Consider the following 25,535-nt stretch of genomic DNA (forward strand, 5'->3'; position numbering starts at 1 on the left):
CTAGCACTTCAAACAAACTAACACACAAGGTCCGTAGAAGTCTTGACTATTGAAGTCCAGCACACACCATCTTGCCTCCGCTGAAAACACGGTGTGAAGAATAGCGCACGTCTGGAGAGAAGCAAATTAATCAACAGTACCTTGCACCAGAGGACACATCATAAGTCCAGATGGAAGCCTTGCGGATCGCCGCCTACCCGTCAGAATCCATGGTACCTCTTCTGATTTGTAGGCAGAGCATGATGTTATGTGTGCAAGTCACAAAGATGGCATTGCACTGGGCCTACACATCAGAAGAGACCCTGGGGAAGCCGGCAGAGATCCTGTAGGGCAACGAGACACCAGTGACAGCCATGGAACCAGTGTCCCGCAAATTGCTTAGCTCATATTCACCAAACTGTCTCAGCCGACTGCTAACTAGGTTTATTGAACAGTCCAAGATAGAGTTGGTCAAGTTAGAGTGTATATTCCACCAACCACCAACCTATTCCAAGCCAAAAGGGTAAAAAAAAGGTCAGCTATCACTATTTTAAAGTATCCTATAATTGAAGCCAAACTGGTTAGGCACCAATTGAACCACCATGGGGTTCCAACGAAAGGATTCAAAAAGACATCAACTTGCCCTAAAACATAGTTGCATGGCTATTTCCATTTCATGAGCGTTTCTGGTAGGGTTAGGTTAGGTCTTCCATATTTGCTTGAATGGCTGAGAAGGTGTAAGAAGGGGATGGGAGCCTGCATCAAAGATTGGGTTCTGTTTACGTTGGTGCTACAGTCCCCAATTGGGAACTTTGCCGAGAGTGGTTTCTATTATAAACACCATTGTTAAAAGAGGCTTAGTTTTAAGACCTCGGGTGAAAACTGTGTACGTTTCAAGGTCAACCTAGTCCCAAAGGGTTTCCAACTTGCTTGAGAAGGTATGTCTTTGGGGCTAAGTGATATTTAGCAGCCCCATCTTCTCAGTGAAGGGCGCCTTTCAATTTTGAAATTAGCATCATCTGATGGAATTAGTAAGTGTAAAAATAGCAATTCTACAATTTGACCACTACTCCACCGCGGAGACCCTCCATATGAACGCTGCAGCTGTCAAAACCGCTTCTTCTTGTCATCAGGAAGAAATACTCTAAAGGCTCTGATGTATGAAATAATTAAGAATAACCTGTCTGTATAAAAAAAAAAAAGTTCAGCTGAGCACAGACAAGGAAATGTGATATTTCTACAATGGAAGTCAATCATTGTTTTACATTCCACGACCCAGGGGAATTCTGGGCTTTGAGGACATTTACATAACAGGTATAAAAAGGCCAAGGTTTGACTTTCTTATCTGCAGAAAAAGAAGCCAGACAGCAAGAAAGTCTCTGGAGGAAATACTGGGACTATTTTAAAATTCAGTCTACACACGAAAATGTGGGAAGTGTGCCCTTCACCTGCGGAATTATTTACCAAGATTTCCTGCATCCAGTGTGAAAAAAGGATGTGCTGCAATAAATTACTACAGAAAGTTGTGATAATAAAATCATGTTTACAAGGGTCGATTTATAGCAGTTATAGTCTTCAACATAGGGAGCAGTATTATATATCGTAGTTATATTATACACAGAGGGCAGTATTATAGTAGTTATATTCTTGTACATAGGAGGCAGTATTATAATAGTTATATTCTTGTACATAGGAGCAGTATTATAGTAGTTATATTCCTGTACATAGGGGCAGTATTATAGTAGTTATATTCCTGTACATAGGGGCATTATTTTAGTAGTTATATTCTTGTACATAAGAGCAGTATTATAGTAGTTATATTCTTGTACATAGGAGCAGTATTATAGTAGTTATATTCTTGTACATAGGGGGCAGTATTATAGTAGTTACATTCTTGTACATAGGAGCAGTATTATAGTAGTTATATTCTTGTTTCCAGGTCTGGCACCCGAGATTCCCAGCTGCTGGGCTTCTGTATGCCGCACATCATTTGAAGTCATACGGTAACAGCGGTGCCGTCCGCTTTTTATCTTGAGTTTTGTGATTATAGTAGTTATATTCTTGTACATAGGGGCAGTATTATAGTAGTTATATTCTGCAGTATTATAGTTATATTCTTGTATATAGGGGCAGTATTATAGTAGTTATATTCTTGTACATAGGACCAGTATTATAGTAGTTATATTCTTGTACAGAGGGAGCAGTATTATAGTAGTTATATTCTTGAACATAGGAGCAGGATTATAGTAGTTATATTCTTGTACATAGGACCAGTATTATAGTAGTTATATTCTTGTACAGAGGGAGCAGTATTATAGTAGTTATATTCTTGTATATAGGGAGCAGTATTATAGTAGTTATATTCTTGTATATAGGAACAGTATTATAGTAGTTATATTCTTGTACATAGGGGCAGTATTATAGTAGTTATATTCTTGTAGATAGGGGCAGTATTATAGTAGTTATATTCTTGTATATAGGGAGCAGTATTATAGTAGTTATATTCTTGTACATAGGGGCAGTATTATAGTATTTATATGCCTTTACATAGGGGCAGTATTATAATAGTTGTACTCAGTATAAATTAAAGGCATTTTGTATATCATTTTTAACAAAACATGTTTCCATCCATTAAAACGTTCCCTATAAAATTCATATTAAGAATTATTGTTAATAACAGTGAGCACATAACCCATGTACAGATGGGAGTCCATTGACCCCAAAGCCCCAGAGCTGTTAACAAATCTGTCCTTGGAAGAAGAACCATTCAGCGTTGGCAAACTGTGCTCTAAATTGGCTACAAAGAAGATTCCATAAACCTCGCAATATCTTGTAGAGATGGTAATATTCCCGATAAGTAGAATCCAAGTGTACGGAAAAAAAAAAAAAAACGTGCAGGAACAAAAGCGCTGATTAAAGAGGATTTTAGAAATTAAAAATGAAAAGCAATTAGTTTTTTTTTTTTTTTTTTTTTTTTTTATTGTTTTCCCTTTTTTTTTTTTTCCCCACTCTATAAAGAGGTTTTGGATACAAAGCAACAGTTCTTCCCGCACCGCGCCCGAGGAATGTTAATGACAAGTGGGATTTCATTAACAAGATGCACTCTCCTAGCTTTGATGTGAACCACCTTTTAGTGTCAGGAAGATTATCCAGAACCAAATCAATCCCCATTAACCAGACCAGATGAAAGGAGTAGGTAAAAAATATAAAAATAATAAATTCTTTTTTTTCTTTTTTTTTACTTTTTTTACAAACTGCAAAAAAAAAAAAAAAAAAAAAAGCCACAAAACCAGTAAGCGGAAACATAAAATATGTGAAAATGACATTGATGCTTGCAGGTTATCGGCCCCATTTACCTACTGATGTGAAAGGTTTAGAAGATGAGGGTCTGAACTCGGCTAATGCTTTTTCTGTTTGATCAACCTTCTCTTTGTTGCATTCTGCTTTGATTACATGTTTTTCCATTGCAAATACGACACATTAAAATTCAATAGCTAAAAGGCACAAATCCTGGCAGCAAAAAGCGGGCGCGATAAGTAAGGTCTCAGATGGCAGATTTGGGAGGGTCTTGAACATAAAAAAAAAAAAAAAAATTTAAGGCTAAATATTTTGACTTGTGTAATTACATTTTATTACATTTGATTTATTTCTAAATATTTCTGTTTTTGGAATCTCGGTTTCATAACATTCTAAGTTTTCTGGAACTAGGAGAATGATGTTTAGCTGATACCCAGAAGACCATATATCCATTTTGGGGCAATGCAACTGAGATACCATTGAAGTAAATTACACCTGAGCTGTAGTACCCAAAAATGGCCACTATGCGATGTATGGAGCTCGTGCTGTTCCAGCACTGTACACATGTAATCCTCCTGGCGGCCGCAGCTTCAGCTTTCAGGGGAGCATGGGGGAGAAGATAACTAGAGATGAGCAAAATTTATTTTGCAGAAAAAAAATTAAAAAAGCACATTATACTTCCCTGTCCTTAGGCCAACTACACAGTTCCCCGCTCCCCAGTCCTCCTTGCTGATCTTCAGTTATTTCAATATAGACACCAGTGATGAGCCTAATACGATCATGGGGGGAAACGGCTCACATCACACGTCACCCCCCTCTGACGAGACTATGTGAAGTCCAGTGTTGGACTGGGATGCCAAGGGATCACCAGTAACATCAGCTCTGGTGGGCCCAGTCATTCACAAATATATAGAATAATGAACTGCATAGTTTGTGAAAATAATAATTAGATGCCGCCTTTGTACTTAGTGAATCAAGTGTATTCAGCCAGGTACTGATCATGTAGGAGGATGTATGGCATACTCATGCAGTGGGGCCCACCGGGGGATTCACCGGTTTACCCGTGGGACAGTCCAAGCCTGGTGAAGTCAATCGCTGCCCTGAATGCTAGAATATATGAGGACCAACGCAGAAAAGCTGGTCCACTAGAATCCAAAACTTCGGGGAAATTTTTAAGAACTTTGATTAGTTACTGTATATACAGTCCTAAACTTTAAAACTTAAAGACATAGTCAGACGGCAGTATAAATAGGACCAAAATGCATGGACTGGACGGCGGCTCTCCTGACCCAAAAGTGACAGCTTCATACATTTCTATGCAGCAGTCAAGCTCAGAAAGGGAGAGCCGCCGGCCAGTCCGAGCATTCTGGTCCAATTTAAACGGCCACGCTGCCCTAAAGGTAGGTCATCACTATAAGAGCTCTGGACAGCCCCTTTTAACCATCATACTATAAGGATAAATACACTTATTTTTTTCCCCTGAATTCACCCCAAAAAATCTAGCATAAATTTGTCTGTATTACATGCAGAATTTAATGCAAAAATTTGTCTAAATACAAAAGGTAAGTGAACACGCCGTCAATTCTGTGCCGGTCCCGCCCCCCCCCTCCCAACATGTGACTTTTTTGAAACACTCATTAACACATACTGGATTGCAATTTCGAGCCCAAAATCCGTAAAATTCAGCTAACATTTTCTCTTTTGTTATTGATGTTTAATCTTTTTTTATTACTATTTATTTATTTTTTATTGCTGTTGGATTTCAAGACTAATTTCATAGATTACTGCAGGGAATAATTAGCTTTGGAATCTGAATCTCTTTATTTAACCTTGATTAATTTTTCTTTTTTTTTTTCCTTCTTTAGTTTTTACTTTTTTTTTTTCTATAAATGTTGGTTTTACATTTGGATAATTGTGGGGAAAGTGGATAATTAGGAAACGTCGGATTGTCTTTAAATCGGTCATATCTTGTTAGTTTCTATTGTTTTGGGTTTTTTTTCTTCAGTCTAGGTTTACATAAAGAGGTCTGCTGTCTTTTTTAGCATCCATTTCTATTTTCTCTAACTACTAAAAGAATTCTCATAAGGCCATGTTTCCTCAAAGCTTTTTGGGTGATTTGCTCTAAAACAATCCTCAAAAACTTATTTTTCTGTATTGCCTTAGTTCCCGCTTGAAATCCTTGAAGTTTTGGAAAGTCTCAAAAAAACCCACCATGTGAACAAAGTCTAATGTGTATGGGGCGAAAATCAACCGAACACACTGATTGATAGAGGTGGGCTTGGACGAAAGGTCAATATGTATTGGGGTGTCCCTCCCCCCGACACACACACACACACACGTATGATTGTTGGTGCAAGATAAGGATCAGACATATCAGATTTCGAACGCCCGTTATTTTTTTCCTTAGAGAGAAAAGCAGTCGCCAAAGGAGTTTGGCAGCGTCTTTCTCATAGAGAACACAGGAGGGCTCGGCAAAACAAATTATTCCATGTATAGAGGAGTCAGGAGAGATTGCTGATGGCTAAACGATCGGCAGAACCATCATTCGGCCAACAGCTTTGTATTGCGTATGTGGCACTTTAGGCTGCATTCACACATTCGTTGTACACATCCGTTTTTTTCTTGGACAGCACACACTGATGTGGAACGTGGATCTGTGTGTCCGATCTTTGAGAACGTCTAGTTGTCATCATTTTTTCGGATCAGCCATTAAACTCTTTAAGGATCCGCTAACAACAGATGAAACTTAAGCCTAGTCACGTGATCAGGGGTCATCGGTGCATCGGCATAACAACCAGAGGTCTCCTTGCGACCTCTATGGTTGTTGATGCCGGATTGCTATGAGCACCACCTTGTGGTCGGCGCGCATAGCAATGCAGTAATTCTACTACATACAGGTGATCTTATCATCGCTTGTATGTAGCAGAGGCGATCAAGCTATGGCAGCTTCTAGCCTCCCATGGAAAATGGCACAATTTTTTTTTTAGCAAACTTTGGAATTTTTTTTCACCACTTAGATAAAAAAAAAGCCTAGATAAATTTGGTGTAAATGAACTCGTAATGACCTGGAGAATAATAATGGTGGGTCATTTTTAGCATTTAGTGAACCTAGAAAAATAGCCAAAACAAAATACAAGTGTGGGATTGCACTTGTTGTGAGTTCATTTTCCCCTTCACCGTCGATGTCTGATGAACTCCCTCTTATGGTGAAGGAAGGTAGTGAGGCTGATTACCAAACACCTGATCAGGTAGATGATGACTGGGTAACGGGAACTTCTGACTGGATATAAGGCAGCCGACGCCCTTCTGAGTCGCTGGTGACTTCTCTGCTGGATTCTTGGAGACCAGTCTGATTCCTGCTTCCCAAAGATAAGGTTTTGCTCTGCTATTGAACTTATTAGTTTTGGTTTTGTTTACCTTGTTTTTTGAAGTTCAGCCATCCCCGGTCGGGGGTGTGCTGAGTTCCATTTTTGTCTCTGATCAGTTTGTCTCTTTGCTCTGTCTTCAGAATATACCCGAGTGCTGATATAGTCTTTTTGAAGTCCTACGACTTCAGGGCCTGTTTTTCCTATCAGACGGTTGGGACATTTTTTGGTAGGGTTTTTTACAGATTGCAGACAGCAGCTTTTCTATCGTGTCCTTTTTAGTTAGCATGGGCCCCATCGTTTGCTCAACCTATCTTTCTATCTGTGTTAGTGTTTTCATCTTGCTTCACCATCATTTATGTTGGGGGCTGCCTATTGCTTTGGGGTCTGCTCTGGGGCAGTTTAGATTTCCCCTTTCTTTCTTTAGGCCTATTTAGTTCTCCGGCTGTGATCGAGGGGTCTAGGGCATCTTAGGAATCCCCCACGGCTACTGTTAGTTGTTGTGGATAGGATCAGGGGTCTGCAATCCGATAGCTACCAACGTCTCCGGTTTTCTGGACTTAGCTGTATTTTTGTTTTTTCCTCCTTCAGTGACTCATTCATAACAGCACTTTTTTGCAATTTCATCTCACTTGGAATTTTTTTTCCAGTTTTCGAGTACACGACATGCTAAAATCAATGATGTTGTTCAAAAGTACAACTCGTCCCGCAAAGAAAATAAGCCCTCACATGGCCATATTGATGGAAATTTAAAAAAGTTTTGGCTCTGAAGAAGGGGAGCAGAAAACGAAAACGCAAAACAGAAAAAAGCGCCGGTCATTAAGGGGTTAAACATGTACTGTAAACAAATGACTCATGGGGCCCTGTGTGAAAAAGGGTTTGCCCCTTCCTAATTTCAAGAGATCTCAATTACTTGGTTTCAGAATTTCTTTGGATTGTGGCATGATGTCTAGCTTTTGAGGGTCTTTTGGTCTACTTGTCAGGCAGGTCCTATTTAAACGATTTCTTGATTGACAACAGCTGTGGCTGCAATCAGGCCTGCGTGTGGCTAGAGAATGTGAACTCAGCTTCCAAAAGATGTGATAAACCGCAGTTATGTTTTAAAGGGGGGAGGGCAATCACTTTTTCACACAGGGCCCTGTAGGTTTGGCTTTCTTTTTCCCCTATTAAGACATACCTTAGGCCTACATTAAAAAAAATATATATATTTTGTGTTTACTTGTGTTATATTTGTGTAACATGTAAATTTGTTTGGTGATCTGAAACTTTTAAGATTGACAAATATGCAAAAGAATAGGAAATCAGGAAGGGGGCAAACACTTTTTCACACAACAGTATCTGTACCCCCGCAAAAAAAAAATGCAGCAAAAAGGCAGCTAGAAAAAAAAAAAACAGCAAAACCAACTTTTTGTAAGCAGCTTTTTTTTTTTTACTGCCAAGAGAGCAGGTTTTGCCTGTAGAAAAAAGCAGCAAAAATGCAACATGTGAACAAAGCCTAATAATGAATCGGAGCCTTGGAGTCGGGCATGGGGAGTCAAGATGTGGTCTGAAACCAGCCCTATGTTTTCTTGAGCAGACAGTGTCATTACAATAGTGATTGTGCAGAATGGGGGATGGAAAACCAAAAGATGGTGGAGACCCAGGATATCAATTGCAACTTTAAAAAATACAAAAAATAGAAAAAACGTACACGTGACAGTCGTCGTAAGAATTTTATAGCTATCCGCTATAATGACTGATAGATCTACAGTCCTGTAGGCGTGACATCAACACATGGACATCTATTGCAAAGTTGGTAAATGGAAGCCAGTTTTGGGGTGACAGATGAATGCAGACAAGACTAAGAAGGGATTGTATGTCCAGACTAATTACTGACAGCACAGATTTACCCAAATCCGCTGGCAGAGTCATGTATCCAAATCAGCTTTGTCAGATCCTCTTTGGAGATTGAGCTAATATTTTGTGTCTCAGAGATTCCGGTGATAATTTTTTAAAAACAATCCTAAAAAAAACTGTGGCATAAGTATCCACAGATTGAAAATATGCCTTGTATCTCAGCCCAATTCACTTCAAAAGGAACAGAGCTGCAATACCAGACACAAACTATGGACAGGGGTGGCGCTGTTTCTCGAAGAAACCAGTCACGTTTTCCCAAGATCTCTACCAACACTTTGTGATTTACTGTTCAAGAGAAAGCGATGTGTGGAATTGGTGTAAGAAGGACCGTGCCGGGGGGGTTTCTCTTTTACGCCGGGTCCGGAACTGTCGGGGCCATCTCCTCTGGTTAGGTTAAATAAGAGAAGCATTCGGACTTGGCGGGAAGAGACAGCGCGCGGCAAAGAGAAGGTAGGGATCCAGCCCCCCGAGTCTTGGAGCAGTGCAGGCCCACACCGCAGCATTCACGCTAGCATTGCTAGATACTGATCGAGAACGTGCTGAGCCTCCGCTGCCCCCGTAAGGCAAAGTGACAGAGACTCTGGGCCCGTAAGTGCCGCACGCTTGCTGCCTAAAAAAGATCTGGCCCGCTATCGTGAACTGTACCCTGAACACCCGGCCCATACCAGTCAGGCGACGTTAAGCTCCGGCCAGACGCTGCACTCTATTCGTCTGCCGACCCTGCTTTCCCGGAATCTGGGACCCGCGACAGACAGCGAAAACTCACAGCTCCCTCAGGATCCTGCGCAACCACGTCTGGAGGACTACGCCAGACTCACCGGACGCCGATTGTTGTTCGCACCATCTTACTGCTTGTGGACATTCTACTCTGGGAGTCTCCGGGACCGGATAAGCTATACGTTTAAGAAATGCTTGTTGCTTTCCTGTTTATCTGCATCATACCCCCCTGCATACCTATACCATGCCTTACCCAATTTACCATACTTCTCCCTGCTGGAGTACAACTCTGATCATAGTAAAAACTGTTAACCCTTGTTCTGCCTCCTGTCCGTTACTGCATCCCACCAACCTGCTCACACTACGGTGAGACATGACTTTCCAGGTCATAATCTCAAACTATGGTCTATGAACGGGGTGAGCTCAAAAACTCACTGCTACGGACAGTCCTGGAAGGAAAGATGGCTGTTCTCGCCTTGCATATAAGCAGCAGTTCTGCTTAATTTCAGGCGGATTATTTATGTACTTGTTTAGCGGAGTGCAGTACATTTCTCTGCTCTGTAGCTTATTCTGAATTTTCTGAGAGACTGAGCTGTCGAGTATGAAAGATCCATATGTACAATGTGCAACAAAGCCTCCGGCGCTTAGTTACTACCTGAAAATGATGAAGCAAAGGAAAACCCTGCAGTCCATAAAGCGCCAAACAATAGTCCCAGTTACTAACTGTAAGGAGAATGCAGCACCTCAGAAGAATATAACTACTATAATACTGCCCCTATGTACAAGAATATAACTACTATAATACTGCTCCTATGTACAAGAATATAACTACTATAATACTGCCCCTATGTACAAGAATATAACTACTATAATACTGCCCCCTATGTACAAGAATATAACTACTATAATACTGCCTCCTGTGTACAAGAATATAACTACTATAATACTGCTCCTATGTACAAGAATATAGCTACTATAATACTGCCCCCCTATGTACAAGAATATAACTACTATAATACTGCCCCTATGTACAAGTATATAACTACTATAATACTGCCCCCTATGTACAAGAATATAACTACTATAATACTGCTCCTATGTACAAGAATATAACTATTATAATACTGCCTCCTATGTACAAGAATATAACTACTATAATACTGCTCCTATGTACAAGGACAGAACTAGTATAATACTACCTCCCTAGGAAGGCAACTTTAAAGAACAGAACTATCATAAAGGTACCGTTTTGCAGGTTTCTGCTAGCCCCTATGCTGTGTGAAGGAAAGGAGATGTACATGTTTGCAAATATTCTTTATTTATATTTAACATTGGTTCAGCGATGATTATGAAAGAAATAGCTCATTCTCGCTTTCTAATCTCTATGCCCGGTGAGGCGATGGCTTTGACTGAATTTACCGGTAAGTAGAGTTATACCGCCGCAGCACACAGAATTAGGCGCTGGTTTAATTTGCTGGGTGCGCGGTTGTATCAGCGGCTGGTAAATAATGGCCACTATCCATACAAGGCTTTAACTTCATTCCACAGCTATTAACTTATCCAATTTATTGCAGAAATTTCCTGAGCTCCCGGTTCCACTGTTTTCGGTTTACAGCGCAAATCACTTTTATCTCTTCATCCTTCTATGCTGAAAACCAAGTGCAACGCACGACTCTACATGGGGCGACCGCCCATTAGTGATGCAGATGTAGGGACCTACATGCATGTCATTACAGGGGTTATGGGCATCACACGGGGCAGCGTGCTCCGCTCCAGTGTGGCTATACAGGACCCCAATGCCAGCAGGAACTAGCATCCCACAATATTTATGGTCAGAGTTCATATCTACACACCACTGCCAGCTGTAATTGGCCCCACAACATCACTAAAATCAGTAATATCATAATATTGCAGTCACAATCAGAGCCCCCATAACATTACAGCCATACCAAATGGCCCCATAATATGGCCAACCAGAACCTGAACCCCATAACATTGCCAGCCAGTCAGAGCCCCATAACATTGCCAGCCACAATAAGAGCCCCCATAAAAGAGCAGCCACAGTCCGAGACACCATAACAGAGCTATACAAATGGCCCCATAACATTGCCAACCAGAACCTGAGCCCCCATACCATTGCCAGCCAGAGCCCCGTAACATAGCAGTCACAGTCAAAGCCCCCATAACAGCAGCCAGAGTCAGAGCCCCCATAACATAGCCAACCAGAATCAGAGCCTCATATCTTTGCATCCACAGTCAGAGCCCCCATAACATAGCAGTCACAGTCAGATCCCCCATAACATTGTGTGCCACAGTCAGATGCTCTGTAACATTGCCAGTCAGAGCCCCCATAACATAGCAGTCACAGTCAGAGCCCCCATAACATAGCAGTCACAGTCAGAGCCCCCATAATATAGCAGCCACAATAAGAGCTCCCATAACAATGCCAACCACATGAAGAGCCTCATGTCACTGCCAACCAGTCAGAGCCCCCACAACATTGCAGCCATAGTCAGATCCCCCATAACATTGTGTGCCACAGTCAGATGCTCTGTAACATTGCCAGTCAGAGCCCCCATAACATAGCAGTCACAGTCAGAGCCCCCATAACATTGTGTGCCACAGTCAGATGCTCTGTAACATTGCTATGTTATGGGGGCTCTGACTGTGACTGCTATGTTATGGGGGCTCTGACTGTGACTGCTATGTTATGGGGGCTCTGACTGGCAATGTTACAGAGCATCTGACTGTGGCACACAATGTTATGGGGGCTCTGACTGTGACTGCTATGTTATGGGGGCTCTGACTGGCAGTCACAGTCAGAGCCCCCATAATATAGCAGCCACAATAAGAGCTCCCATAACCATTGCCCCCATAACAATGCCAACCACATGAAGAGCCTCATGTCACTGCCAACCAGTCAGAGCCCCCGCAACAGTGCAGCCATAGTCAGATCCCCCATGACTTGTAGTCGCAGTCAATCCCATCAGGGTATGTCAACTTCATATTGCGAAGCATTATAACTGGTGAAGCAGAACCCAACATTTTTTGTTTGTCGCAGAAAGGATAAATTGAGCGTATTCTGTGGTAAATACCATTAGTGAGCTCATCTTAGAAATGGACAGATTACTCTCCCTGAAAACCCAAGTAATATGGCGGATTATCATGTTATTCCCACTGTTACTCAGGGAAAGCAGATCTGCGAAATGAGTTATTTTCACAGCACTGAACCCGCCATTTGTGGCAGACATCAAAGGTCTCCATGGCGACACTTTACAACAGGCTCCGGCCTAGCTGTACACAATGGAGCAGGGATTATATCTACAGAGCTTTTGTGGGACAGAACAAAAATCGAGAAAATAGACTCTGCACTTCAAGCAGAACCTCCAAATGACGAGAAGCATTTTCCGAGGTCCCATAGACTATCACCACATCCCAGTTTTCATTTCATTTTTGCATTTTTCCTATGTTCGGTACAGTGTCAGCCTTGTTGTGCCATCAACCCGGATCATCCTGATCTTTTAATTTCATGAATACAATACCAGACTAACACCTTCACCTGTAGAAAAGAGGAATTAGAAAGGAAATGGTCTTAGAAAAGAAAACCCCTCCATCCATATGTCCTATAGAGGAATACGGACAAAGGGGGAAGGTTGGGCATTTTATGTCATTTCCTGTGTACCAAAATGAGATCCAAGAAAAAGCAGCGAAAAGAGACCTCGATAAGCTCCATAACATGAATTGTGGAGACCGACAAAGTTGAGTAACTTTTTTTTTTTTTTATTTATTTATTTTCTTTACAAAGAACCTTTATATATAAAAAAAAAAAAAAAAAAAAAAAAAAAATTAGTTGGACATCCCCTTTAAAGAGGACCGTTTACTGGATTTTTTATTTTATTTAAGCGGAGTGTCCTTGCAATCTGGCGCACCTCCACTGATTTTTTTTTTTTTTATCTGTGACCATCTGTTTTTTTTTAGCTATGACCCCACCCCAAGCCAGAAAAAAAAGAAAAAAAAAAAAAAAAAAAAAGAGGGCAAAGTTTCCCTTTAAACAAATATCTGACACAGAAGTTCCTTGTGGGCGTTTGCTTTTCCTCCGCTGGCCAATCAAAACATGGTCCCACCCACAGAGAAGTTCTGTGGTACACACCCAGTTGGTTAAAATTAGCACCCTTATTCCCCAGGGGGGCCATAACTTTGGAACAGAGAGGCACAGAAGGATAAGAAAAAAATGTCCCAGAATTAGTGGAGATGCACAAATGACAGGATAAATGAAAAAAAAAAAAAATAAAAAATAAAAAAGCAGTGAAAAGTTTTTTTTTTTTAAGTTTCCGGTTAACTGTGACCAATGCTTTGTAGGAGCTTAGATAACACATAGTTAAAGCTTAGTCATATCTCACAAGGTGGATAAAACTTCTGCCCATTTTAACAGCAACCGCCAAAAAAATTTTTTTCATGCAGAGGTGACTAAAGAAAAAAAAAACTTGGAAAAAGAAGTCAACAAAAAGTATCTTTAAAAGTCCCAGAAACTCCAAAGCACCACCATTTTTTTTTTAATTCTACAAAAATTTAAAGTCAGAAAAATTTTGTAGCACCCAAAAAAACCTGAGTGGCACTAGGGGCACAACATGACTGGCCCAGTGCGATCCATAGACACAATCTTTTTAATTTTACTTGGTGGGTGCTTTTTATATTGTGTTTCTGGTTGATTATTACTTTGCTGTCAATCCAAGGTTTCTTCCTTTGAGCGCATTAATAAGGTGTCAGAAAATGGAAGTTTCAGGCCGTGTGTGAAATGTGACGTCAAGAACGGAATTTTGAAGTCATTTTTGTTTTCTTTGTAGACGCACAATGGCTGTAAAATCAGATTTGAACTTGTGGATTTTAATTTTTTTTTTTTCCCTCTGGCAGGACAACGCAGCGGGTCACAGGTTCGAGCCCTCGATCACTCGCTTGGATGAGTAATTTTGCTCCAATCTGTGACCTAAAACTCTAGATGAATAATGTGCCATACATCAAGGGACCATTATCACCCCTGAAGCAAAAGCAAAAAGACAGAAAATATTATTGATAGTGCGTTCCCTTACACGGAACCTGGCCATAATATCAACCCTCCCAAACTTCAAATATTAACATAAAAGATCTTTGAAATCTAAATCCATTGAGACCTTTATATCTTCTATCTGTTGCTGTAGTCCTGAAAGATTATTGCTTTAAATCATATTCAAAATACACTAAGTGCTCTGGGCGTGACACAGCACTTCGAGAGCTTATTCCCTGCCCTAGCAACAGCCTCCTCAGCTTGGTTGATAGCTCGCTGTCTACGTGATGTCAGGGAAGAAAATCAGACAGTGGGCCATCAATATAGCTGAAGAAGCTGGAGCTGGGAGGGGAAACAACAGAGGGAACCAGTGGCTTGTTAGGTGCTAAGTCACGCCCACAGCACTTAAACTTCTCATTACCATATGGATTACATTTCCCTGGAATTCAGCAACAAAGATATAACGGTGCAACACCCAAGGGCCCAGTCACACATAGCGACTCACCAGCGATCCCGACAACGATATCACCTTGTCAGGATCGCTGGTGAGTCGCTATGTGATCGCTGGTGAGTTGTCAAACAAAACGGTGAGATCGCTGTTGTGTCACAAAACTTGTGACTCAGCAGTGATCTTGCTAGCGAGATCGCTATGTGTGACGGTGCCCTAACTCACAATATCATTGTAACATAAATGTGGATATTCACTGGAGAACAATAATTAAACCTACTCAAAATTAGTGACTAAACCAAATAAGAAAAGATGTATATAAAATATGGAATTATTTGATCATAATATTAAAATATAGAAGACAAAGAGGGGGAAACCAAGTGATAAAATATGCAGAAACCATAGCACACAGATGATTGTTATAGATGCAAGGACTAAATAACATGATTATACATATTCAAACCCCATATAAACAGCCTACTGAATTACAAATGAGTGTAGCGAACATACATACATGGAAAGAGGCATAGATAAAAGGGGGAAAAAAATAATAGAATAAAATATACCAGTGGTCCATACCCCATGGCTCCAACGCACGTTTCGCCAAGTGGCTTTCTCAAGGAGTATACATCATTTCTTATTTGGTTTATTCACTAGTTTTGAGTAGGTTTAAAGATATAAAGGTATAAATGGATTTACATTTGAAAGGTCAGCATGAAGTTTGGGGTGGGGGATAAATGAACCTATTGACAGTTTCCCTTTAAGGGAAAATTCCACCTCAAAATCAGCTCATGATATGACCGAAAATAGTTCTGTGTGTATTTATAGGAGGTCAGGAGTAGAGTCTGCAGTAATTTAGGGTGTTTGGCCAGGAGACTATTTGTTTAGGAATCTAGACTGGGGTCTGTATCATTTTGGGGGTCTGGTCAGGGGTCAGTATTTGCTTAGGGGGTTTTATTTGGGGTGTGTATTTGATTTTGGGTCTAATCTAATAATAATAATAATAATAATAATAATAATAATGTTTGGTCAAAGGTCTGAATTTGTTTAGAGAGCTAGACTGGGGTCTATATAATTTAGGCGGTCCAGTCAGAGGTCTATATTTCTAGGGTCTGAAGTCACTTAGAGGGTCCTGTCAGGAGTCTGAATTTGTTTAGGGCTCTAGACTGGAGTCTACATCATTTAGGGGGTCCGGTCAGGGTTCTGTATTTGCTTAGGGGTCTGATATGGATTCTGTAGTAATTTAGGGTGTTTGGTCAGGGGTCTGTATTTGCCGAGAGATCTACATTGGGGTCCTGTATCATTTAGGGGTCTGGTCAGGGCAAGATCCACCAGTGGCTGTTAACATGTTAAATGCTGCTGTCAATCTCCGAAAGCACGTCACAAACCCCGCCCATCGGCATCCATATTACATGACCGCGAGGCGCCGATGGGTTGGCATGACAACCCGGAGTCTGCAGGAGACCCCTGTTTTGTCACTGTCGGATTGCTATGAGCACCGCCCCTTGGCCGGCGCTCATAGCAGATTAGCATTTTAGCTACACATAGCAGGGCTGAAGCTGTTCTGTGTGTAACAAAGGTGATCAGATGATCACAGTTTCTAGTCCTAAGGAGACTATTGAAGGTAAAAAGTAAAAAAAAAAAAAAATGTTATTAAAAATATTTAAAAAAAATTAATATAGAAGTTCAAATCACCCCCCATTCGCCCCACTCAAAATAAAACAAAAAATAAAATAAAATACATATATTTGGTATCACTGAGTTTAGAATCACCCGATCAAAATATAAAAATAATTAATCCGACTGGTAAATGGCGTAGTAAAAAAAAAAAAAAAAAAAAAAATCAAAATGCCAGAATTAAATTGTTTTGGTCGCCGCTACATTGCAATAAAATGCAATAATAGGTGATCAAAAGATTGTATCTAACCCAAAATGTTTTTAATAAAAACTTCAGCTCAGCACGCAAACAATGCACCCTCACCCAGATTCAGATCCCAAAAATGGAGACGCTACAGGTCTGGGAATAAGCTTGCGAGCAGGGCCCTGATTCCTCTTGGTATCTGTTTTGATCTATGTGATTATTGTTATGCTGTAATGTCTATTGTCTGTAGAAATCCCCTCTATAATGTAAAGTGCTGCGGAATATGTCTCTATAGAAATAAAATTAATATAATAATAATAATAATAATAATAATAATAATAATAATAATAATAATATTATTATGGCTTTTTTTAGCAAATTTGGGAATTTTTTTCACCACTTAAATGAAACTGAACCTATACATATACATGTTTGGTATCTGCAAACTCCTAATCAACAGCAGGTCAATTTTAGCATTTAGTAAAAAAAAAAAAACCCAAAAAACAATTGTGGAATTGCACTTTTTTTTGCAATTTCACCACACTTTGAAATTTTTTTCAGTTTTCCAGTACAAGATGTGGTAAAACCAACACAGTCTTACAAAAGTACAACTAATCCTGCAAGAAACAAGCCCTAAGGCTAGTTTCAGATTAGCGTTTCTGGGCGCAGCGCAGGGCCGCCGATAAGCCCCGCCCCCTCCTGTCATCTCCTCCTCTAATCGCATGAATGTGCATGCGATCAGCGTACCCTATACTTAGGCCAGAAATAGAAGGCGAGCACCATCACAATAGTCCACACATCCGCACCATCATGCGTGTAGAAAAGAGACGCAGCCGGCAATGCAACTGTTTTACCCTTAGGTGCACATTCATGGAAAATAAGCTAATCCACATAGCAAAAAAATAGCAGAAAAGAATGGCACTCACCGGGTGGTGTAGTCAAGGCTTTATTGTAAAAGCATATCAGCGGGTAAACGGGTGCAAAAAGGACATAGCAACGACGATCGTTTTGCGCAGCAAAGGCGTTTCCACAGGTTACATCAACCTGTGGAAGCGCCTTTGCTGCGCAAAACGATCGTCGTTGCTATGTCCTTTTTCCACCCGTTCACCCGCTGATAGGCTTTTACAATAAAGCTTTGACTACACCACCCGGTGAGTGCCGTTCTTTTCTGCTATGTGGAGTACCCTATACTTAGCGTTGGGTGCGCTGATCGTGCGCTAGTCTAATTTTGCTGGAGCTGCGCCCAGCGCACAAAAACTCGCTGTGTTGCACTTTTGGCGCTGCGATCAGCGCACTCAACGCTAAGTATAGGGAACGCTGATCGCATGCACAGTCATGCGATCGCAGGAGATGACAGGAGGGGGCGCAGCCGGGGGCGGGGTTTAGCGACGGCCCTGCGCTGCGCCCAGAAAGGCTAGTCTGAAACTAGCCTAACAAAGCCATATTGACTGGAAAAAAAAAAAAAAAAAAAAAGTTATGGCTCTGGGAAGACAGGGAGCAAAAAACGAAAATAACAAAAAGTAGAAACCCACAAGGTCGTGTAGGGCTTAATAATTTGTTCAAAAGATCTTTCCTGGTGTAGAAGTAAGGCTCACTGGCCTGTAATTTCCTGGCTCCATCTTCTTTCCTTTTTTGAAGATAGAGACAACATTTTCCCTTCTCCAATCTTCTGGGACTTCTACTTTCCAGGATTTTTAAGAGAAGTGGCTCTTCTATTTTCTCTGCTATCTCTTTCAATACCCTATTATGTAATTAATTTGAACCAGATTTACATTCATGTAAATTAGCTAAGTGTTCCCTCACCATCTCTATGTTTATGGATAGAGTGGATTTCTTTTATTCCTTCGATGGCATCGTGAAGAACAGTTGATGCTACATTTGTTTTCTTAGAGAACACAGATGTAAAATAGGAATTTAAAAATTCAGCCTTCTCAACAATATTTTTGACCATTTCATCTTGTAAAAAAATCCTACAGCATCTTTGACTTTACTTTTGCTTTTGACATACCCCGACAAATCCTTTTTTTTTTTTTTTTTTTTTTTACTGCTTTTGGTCTCTCTTGCAAGCCACACTTCCTTACTGGCTTTTGCTCTTCTAACTCTTGCCCTGTATTCCTTGCAGACAGCATTATATTTTCCTTTAGATATGTCCCCCTCTTTCTATTTAATATACATTCCTTTTTCCTTTTTAACAAGTCATTAAGTTCTGTGTTCATCCATCCTGGTCATCCATTTTCATCCATTTTAAGTTTATGCTTAGAACATACAACACTGCCCTTCACCTCTCAAAACAAACCTATTTCAACACCCTCATCACCTCACTGTCCAATAACCCGAAACGTCTCTTTGACACTTTTCATTCTCTACTCAATCCAAGAGTACAGGCCCCAACCACGGAGCTCCGAGCTGACGATCTGGCCAATTACTTCAAAGAAAAAATTGACCAGATCCGACAGGAAATTATCTCCCAATCACCTCATACCATGCACTGTCCTCCCTCCCCCACTGCATCTAGCTCACTCTCTGATTTTGAACCAGTCACAGAAGAAGAAGTAAGCAGTCTCCTTGCATCTTCTCGCCCAACTACTTGCACCAGTGACCCATTTCCGTCACAGCTCCTCCAGTCCCTTTCCCCTGCTGTCACCCCTCACCTAACTAAAATATTTAACCTCTCTCTCTCTTCTGGTATTTTTCCCTCCTCATTTAAGCATGCCATCATACATCCACTACTTAAAAAACCATCCCTCGACCAAAACTGTGCCGCTAACTATAGACCTGTCTCTAATCTTCCCTTCATCTCTAAACTCCTGGAACGCCTGGTCCACTCCCGTCTTATCCGCTATCTCTCAGAAAACTCTCTTCTCGACCCTCTCCAATCCGGTTTCCGCTCTTTACACTCCACTGAAACTGCCCTCACTAAAGTCTCCAATGATCTGCTAACAGCTAAATCAAATGGTCATTACTCCATGCTAATTCTCTTGGATCTCTCTGCAGCATTCGACACTGTGGATCATCAGCTCCTCCTCACTATGCTCCGTTCCATTGGCCTCAAGGATACCGTTCTCTCCTGGTTCTCCTCCTATCTCTCCGACCGCTCCTTTACTGTATCTTTTGCCAGTTCCTCCTCCTCTCATCTTCCCCTTACTGTTGGGGTCCCCCAAGGATCGGTTCTAGGCCCCCTCCTCTTCTCCTTGTACACTGCCCCTATTGGTCAAACAATCAGTAGATTTGGTTTCCAGTACCATCTCTATGCTGATGACATCCAATTATACGCTTCTTCTCCTGACATCACGCCAGCCTTTCTAGAAAACACCGGCGATTGTCTAAACGCTGTGTCTAATATCATGTCCTCACTATATCTGAAACTGAACCTGTCAAAGACTGAACTCCTGGTGTTTCCTCCCTCTACTAATGTACCTATACCCGACATTGCCATTTCTGTGTGTGGTTCCACTATTACTCCCCAGCAACAGGCCCGCTGTCTTGGGGTCATACTTGATTCAGAGTTTTCCTTTGCCCCCCACATTCGATCACTGGCTCGCTCTTGTCATCTGCACCTCAAAAACATTTCTAGAATTCGACCTTTTCTTACCTTTGACTCTGCAAAAACTCTTACTGTTTCTCTTATTCATTCTCGTCTCGACTATTGTAACTCTCTTCTAATCGGTCTCCCTCTTACCAAACTCTCCCCTCTCCAATCTGTCTTGAATGCTGCAGCCAGGATCATATTCCTCACCAATCGTTACACCGATGCCTCTACCTTGTGCCAGTCATTACACTGGCTACCCATCCACTCCAGAATTCAGTATAAACTTATTACCCTCACTTACAAAGCCCTCCATGGCTCAGCACCACCCTACATCTCCTCCCTTGTTTCAGTATACCACCCTACCCGCGCCCTCCGTTCTGCTGATGACCTGAGGTTAGCATCCTCAATAGTCAGAACCTCCCACTCCCGTCTCCAAGACTTTACACGTGCCGCGCCAATTCTTTGGAATGCACTTCCCAGGTCAATACGATTAGTCCCCAATCCCCACAATTTTAAGCGTGTCCTGAAAACGCATTTATTCAGACTGGCCTATCGCCTCAACACATTAACCTAATCTATCCCTGTGTGGCAGAGCCAAAAGTTTTACCATAACCAGGTTCCCCGCATCATTCTCCCACATGCTTTATGCATCCATTAGCCCTCTGTGTCCGTACTGTCACACAGCTAACATTATGGCTGGTCCATACAATCAGGGCAACTGTTACCACCCACCTTTCGTGTCTACCTCTTTCCTCATAGACTGTAAGCTTGCGAGCAGGGCCCTCATTCCTCTTGGTATTTGCTATAATCTACTGTATGTGATTATTGTTATGCTGTAATGTCTATTGTCTGTACAAATCCCCTCTGAAATGTAAAGTGCTGCGGAATATGTCGGCGCTATAAAAATAAAATTTATTATTATTATTATTATCCTGGTCGCTTCAAAATGCTTCCAATTCTTCCTTCTTTTCGGAATTGTTAACTATTGTGCGGTGAGAATTTCATTTAGCAAAATCTCCCATCCTTCTTGGACATTTCTGTCCTTTAGAATATCCAGCCATTAGACCTTTCCTACCCTCTTTTCTGAGTCCATTAAAATCTGCCTTTCTGAAGTCCAACCTTAAAGTCTAAGTTCTCGCTGGTCTTCTCTTGTAATCCAAAATTCGAGCATAGCATGATCGCTGCCTCCTAAATTCCCAGCCACCTTTACTTCGTCAACCATTTTCTCACTGTTGGTAAGAATTAGGTCCAAGATTGTAGATCCTCTTGTTCTCTCTTCTACATTTTGAAAGATAAAGTTGTCAGTGAGAGAAAATAAGAATATTCTGGACCCTTTACTTTTGCCTGAGATTCCCAACAAATATCTGGATAGTTAAAATCTCCCATGTAATCTTAACCAAACAGTTTCTACAGAGCTACCAGTCTCTGAAGCTTGGATCTCTGTGGAAATGTAAGTTTTCCTAACATACAATGCAACATCTCCTAACGTCTTGTTAATTCTCTTTCTAATAAATGAGTTGTAACCTTCAAGGTTTGTATTCCAATCATGTGCATCATCCCACCAAGTTTCAGTGATGCCTATGACATCGTAGCTCCATTCCTGTGTTAGCAGCTCCAGTTCTCCTTGTTCATTTCCCATGCTCTGTACATTTGTATAGACACATCTTAGTTTGTAGTCGGTTATGATATGTATGCTGACTGACAGGCTTAGATACACAGTTTATGTTTAATGTATTCTGAGCCACTGTATCTAAGCAAATCACGTATGATATTGTCCGCTGAGCTGTTCATCTAATCCTGTGCAATACTCTATCTAATCCTACCCTGTGTGATACTGTCTGTTGAGCTACGAATCTAATCCTATCTTGTGTGATACTGTCTGCTGAGCTGTGTATCTAATCCTATCCTGTGTGATACTGTCTAATGAGCTGTGTATCTAATCCTATCTTGTGTGATACTGACTGCTGAGCTGTGTATCCAATCCTATCCTGTGTGATACTGTCTGCTGAGCCGTGTATCTAATCCTATCCTGTGTGATACTGTCTGCTGAGCTGTGTATCTAATCCTATCCTGTGTGATACTGTCTGCTGAGCCGTGTATCTAATCCTATCCTGTGTGATACTGTCTGCTGAGCCATGTATCTAATCCTATCCTGTGTGATACTGTCTGCTGAGCCGTGTATCTAATCCTATTCTGTGTGATACTGACTGCTGAGCCGTGTATCTACTATTCTGTGTGATACTGTGTGCTGAGCTGTGTATCTAATCCTATCCTGTGTGATACTGACTGCTGAGCTGTGTATCTAATCCTATCCTGTGTGATACTGACTGCTAAGCCGTGTATCTAATCCTATTCTGTGTGATACTGACTGCTGAGCCGTGTATCTAATACTATTCTGAGTGATACTGTGTGCTGAGCTGTGTATCTAATCCTATCCTGTGTGATACTGACTGCTGAGCTGTGTATCTAATCCTATCCTGCGTGATACTGACTGCTGAGCCGTGTATCTAATCCTATTCTGTGTGATACTGACTGCTGAGCCGTGTATCTAATACTATTCTGTGTGATACTGTGTGCTGAGCCGTGTATCTAATCCTATCCTGTGTGATACTGACTGCTGAGTCGTGTATCTAATCCTATCCTGTGTGATACTGTGTGCTGAGCTGTGTATCTAATCCTATCCTGTGTGATACTGACTGCTGAGCTGTGTATCTAATCCTATCATGTGTGATACTGACTGCTGAGCCGTGTATCTAATCCTATCCTGTGTGATACTGTCTGCTGAGCAATGTATCTAATCCTATCATGCCTGATATGGTCTCAGAAGCTACACAGCACTGCCGCCACTATATACACCGATGTGTCACTGGACACCAGGTATATACGGTGTAGTCAGGGCTGGTTCTTGGTCGGGGCGGCAGGTCCTGTATCTTCCATCCATTATAACCCGCTGTCCCACCGTGTCCTCTACATAAATGCTGCAGAGACGACGAAGAGGAATCCAGCAGCTGTAAAAATGAGCCTGACAAAAAGAGAAATCTCTCACGACGTAACAATCCTGGGGGTGACAGAGCCGCTGCACAACCTAGAGGTTTTGTCACATTGTTCCTGGGCTGAGGTAATGCTCGCCGACCTTGTCACACTTTCCATTAGTCGACAGCAGAATTTGTTCCCTGAAGGAAAATTCCTCGTAGCAGAGGCGGCATATACAGGGTATATACAGCGCCCGCTACATCTGTAGTCACAGATGCAGAATCTGACTCAGTCTATATTAATAAAATGCTTCTAAAATACTGCCGAGAAAAGGATCTACATTGTGGTGGCACAACGGGCAAGTACCGGTCACCTGGGACCAGCTGATGCCAATGGATAAGCATATTCCTCCTGGTGGCACCCTAAAAAAAAAGCACACTCACCATGGTAGACGACATGGGAAAGAGCCATCTTCCATGCGGTTACACACCTGGCATCTGGTTGCCCCTCATGGCAAGATCATTCCTCCTGATTCAAATTGTACAGCCTCAAAGACGGGACTGCACAAACCTGATGAATAAGCTTAACATCTTCTGTTAGTAACCAATGGCAAGCTCATTCCTCCTGGTGAGATAATTGGGCAAGCACCTACAAGTGGGTCGCCTCTATGGAAAAGTGGCAAGTCTGTTAGTTGATTGTAAGCAGTCAACTTCACATTGGTGGCCCAATTACCAACATTCTACCATTTGAGACTTTTGTTGGTTCCAGTGAACAAACACCTTCCTCCCCTCAGCCACAACTGGCAAAGCTCCATCCTTAAAGTGGAAATACATCTGCTGTCAGGTAGTTCAATGGCAATCTCATACCTCCTGGTGGGAGAGCACTTACAATTTGATGACTGTGTGCAGGCAGATAACCCCTGAATGGGTTATGACGTGGCCACAGATATGGCTGGCATCATTATAGGGTAAGCAAGGATATGCCACTGTAAGGAAATGACATCGGATACTCATTGGTAACGTTTTAGATATTTATACAAGATGTGGTCAATATCTATATAGTAGCACTAAATTAATGTGTTACATTATATGGGCACTGATGTTATTCTGGTACTATTATATGGGCACAGATATCCTTCTGGTACTACAGTATTATATGGGCACTGATATCCTTCTGGTACTACAGTATTATATGGGCACTGATATTCTGGTAGTATTATATGGGCACCGATGTCACTGGTACTATTATATATGCAATGATGTCACTGGTACTGTTCTATAGATACGGATATGTGCTACATCACTATATGCACAGATATGGTTAGTATTACAAGTAGACTTATGACTGGCATCCTCATAATGATAGTATCCGCCATATAAGTACCAACGTACAGCTTAGCTTCATACTATTATAAAGACACGGACTATGTGGTTGTTGCCACTGCATGGGCACCACCACGTGGCCTGTGATAATTTGAGGGCAATGCTTTTACTGGATATAATGATGAGTGAATGTTTTGAAATTCAAATTTGCCAGTGAATGAAAAGTAATCCAAAGCCTCCAATTGCCATGAAAATACATTTATGACCCTCTAACACCACTATCAATTAAATCACTCTTATTCTCTTTTCCTCACTGCTGTCACAAATGATCTACATGGTTTCTTCAGTGTTTTATAGCTTTGTCTCCTTATGGCTGAGCTGTGAGCTTTGCCGTCTTTTCACTTTTAAGATTTGCCACAAAATAACTGCTGCATTCCCTGTCTCTGCTTTTATACCGGCTACTACAGTCCCACTTGATTGAATTTGCCAAGTTCAGTAAATTCCTAAAAATTTGACAAATTCATTTTGATTTCCATTCGCTCATCTTTAATAGTGGGATTTCTTTCATGTCATTACAGCTCTCTCTACAAATGCTCCTTTCCATTTAGATTCCCCGGCGGCTTTCATGAAGAGCGCACTCCCACCATGACAATATATTAGACACATATTAAATTACATTAGAGGAGAATGAAAAAGGGACAATTATTTCTCACACGTCCGCCACGCTCATTCCCATGCTCTCAAGGAACCTCTACCACCCTATATCACTGATGCTCACTCTTGTGAAACTAAATACACAAAGAAAACCATTGACCTCCGACTGAGAGACAAGAGAACATCCATCCTTCTCTTCATCATGTCCTTATGGCCTCCATCACAGTTTGAGATTCTTTCCACAACTATATAATAAAGTCACACCACCAGTGGCGTTCCAGAGCACAAATTAAGGAAATATTTCAAGAAATTTGAAAACATTTAGTAAATTGTGGATACATTCTTCCAAAAACAGCGACACAACTGTCCATGGCAGGTCAACGTCAATAAAGTGAATAGAATAGAGACAGGTGTGGTGCTGTTACTTCAACAAAATAGTCCTGTTTTACTAAT

At 41.3% G+C, this 25,535-nt stretch overlaps 1 protein-coding gene across 6 annotated transcripts in view; it reads right to left on the reverse strand.

Annotated features, from left to right (window-relative positions):
• The window catches only part of LOC141084475 (teneurin-4-like), a 1,565,389-nt gene that overhangs the window by 39,988 nt on the left and 1,499,866 nt on the right, over positions 1-25,535 (reverse strand). The window lies entirely within an intron of this gene.

This window comes from Dendrobates tinctorius, unplaced genomic scaffold (assembly GCF_039654945.1).
Source record: "Dendrobates tinctorius isolate UK_male_01 unplaced genomic scaffold, ASM3965494v1 ptg000023l, whole genome shotgun sequence".
In the NCBI taxonomy this organism is placed as follows: domain Eukaryota; kingdom Metazoa; phylum Chordata; class Amphibia; order Anura; family Dendrobatidae; genus Dendrobates; species Dendrobates tinctorius.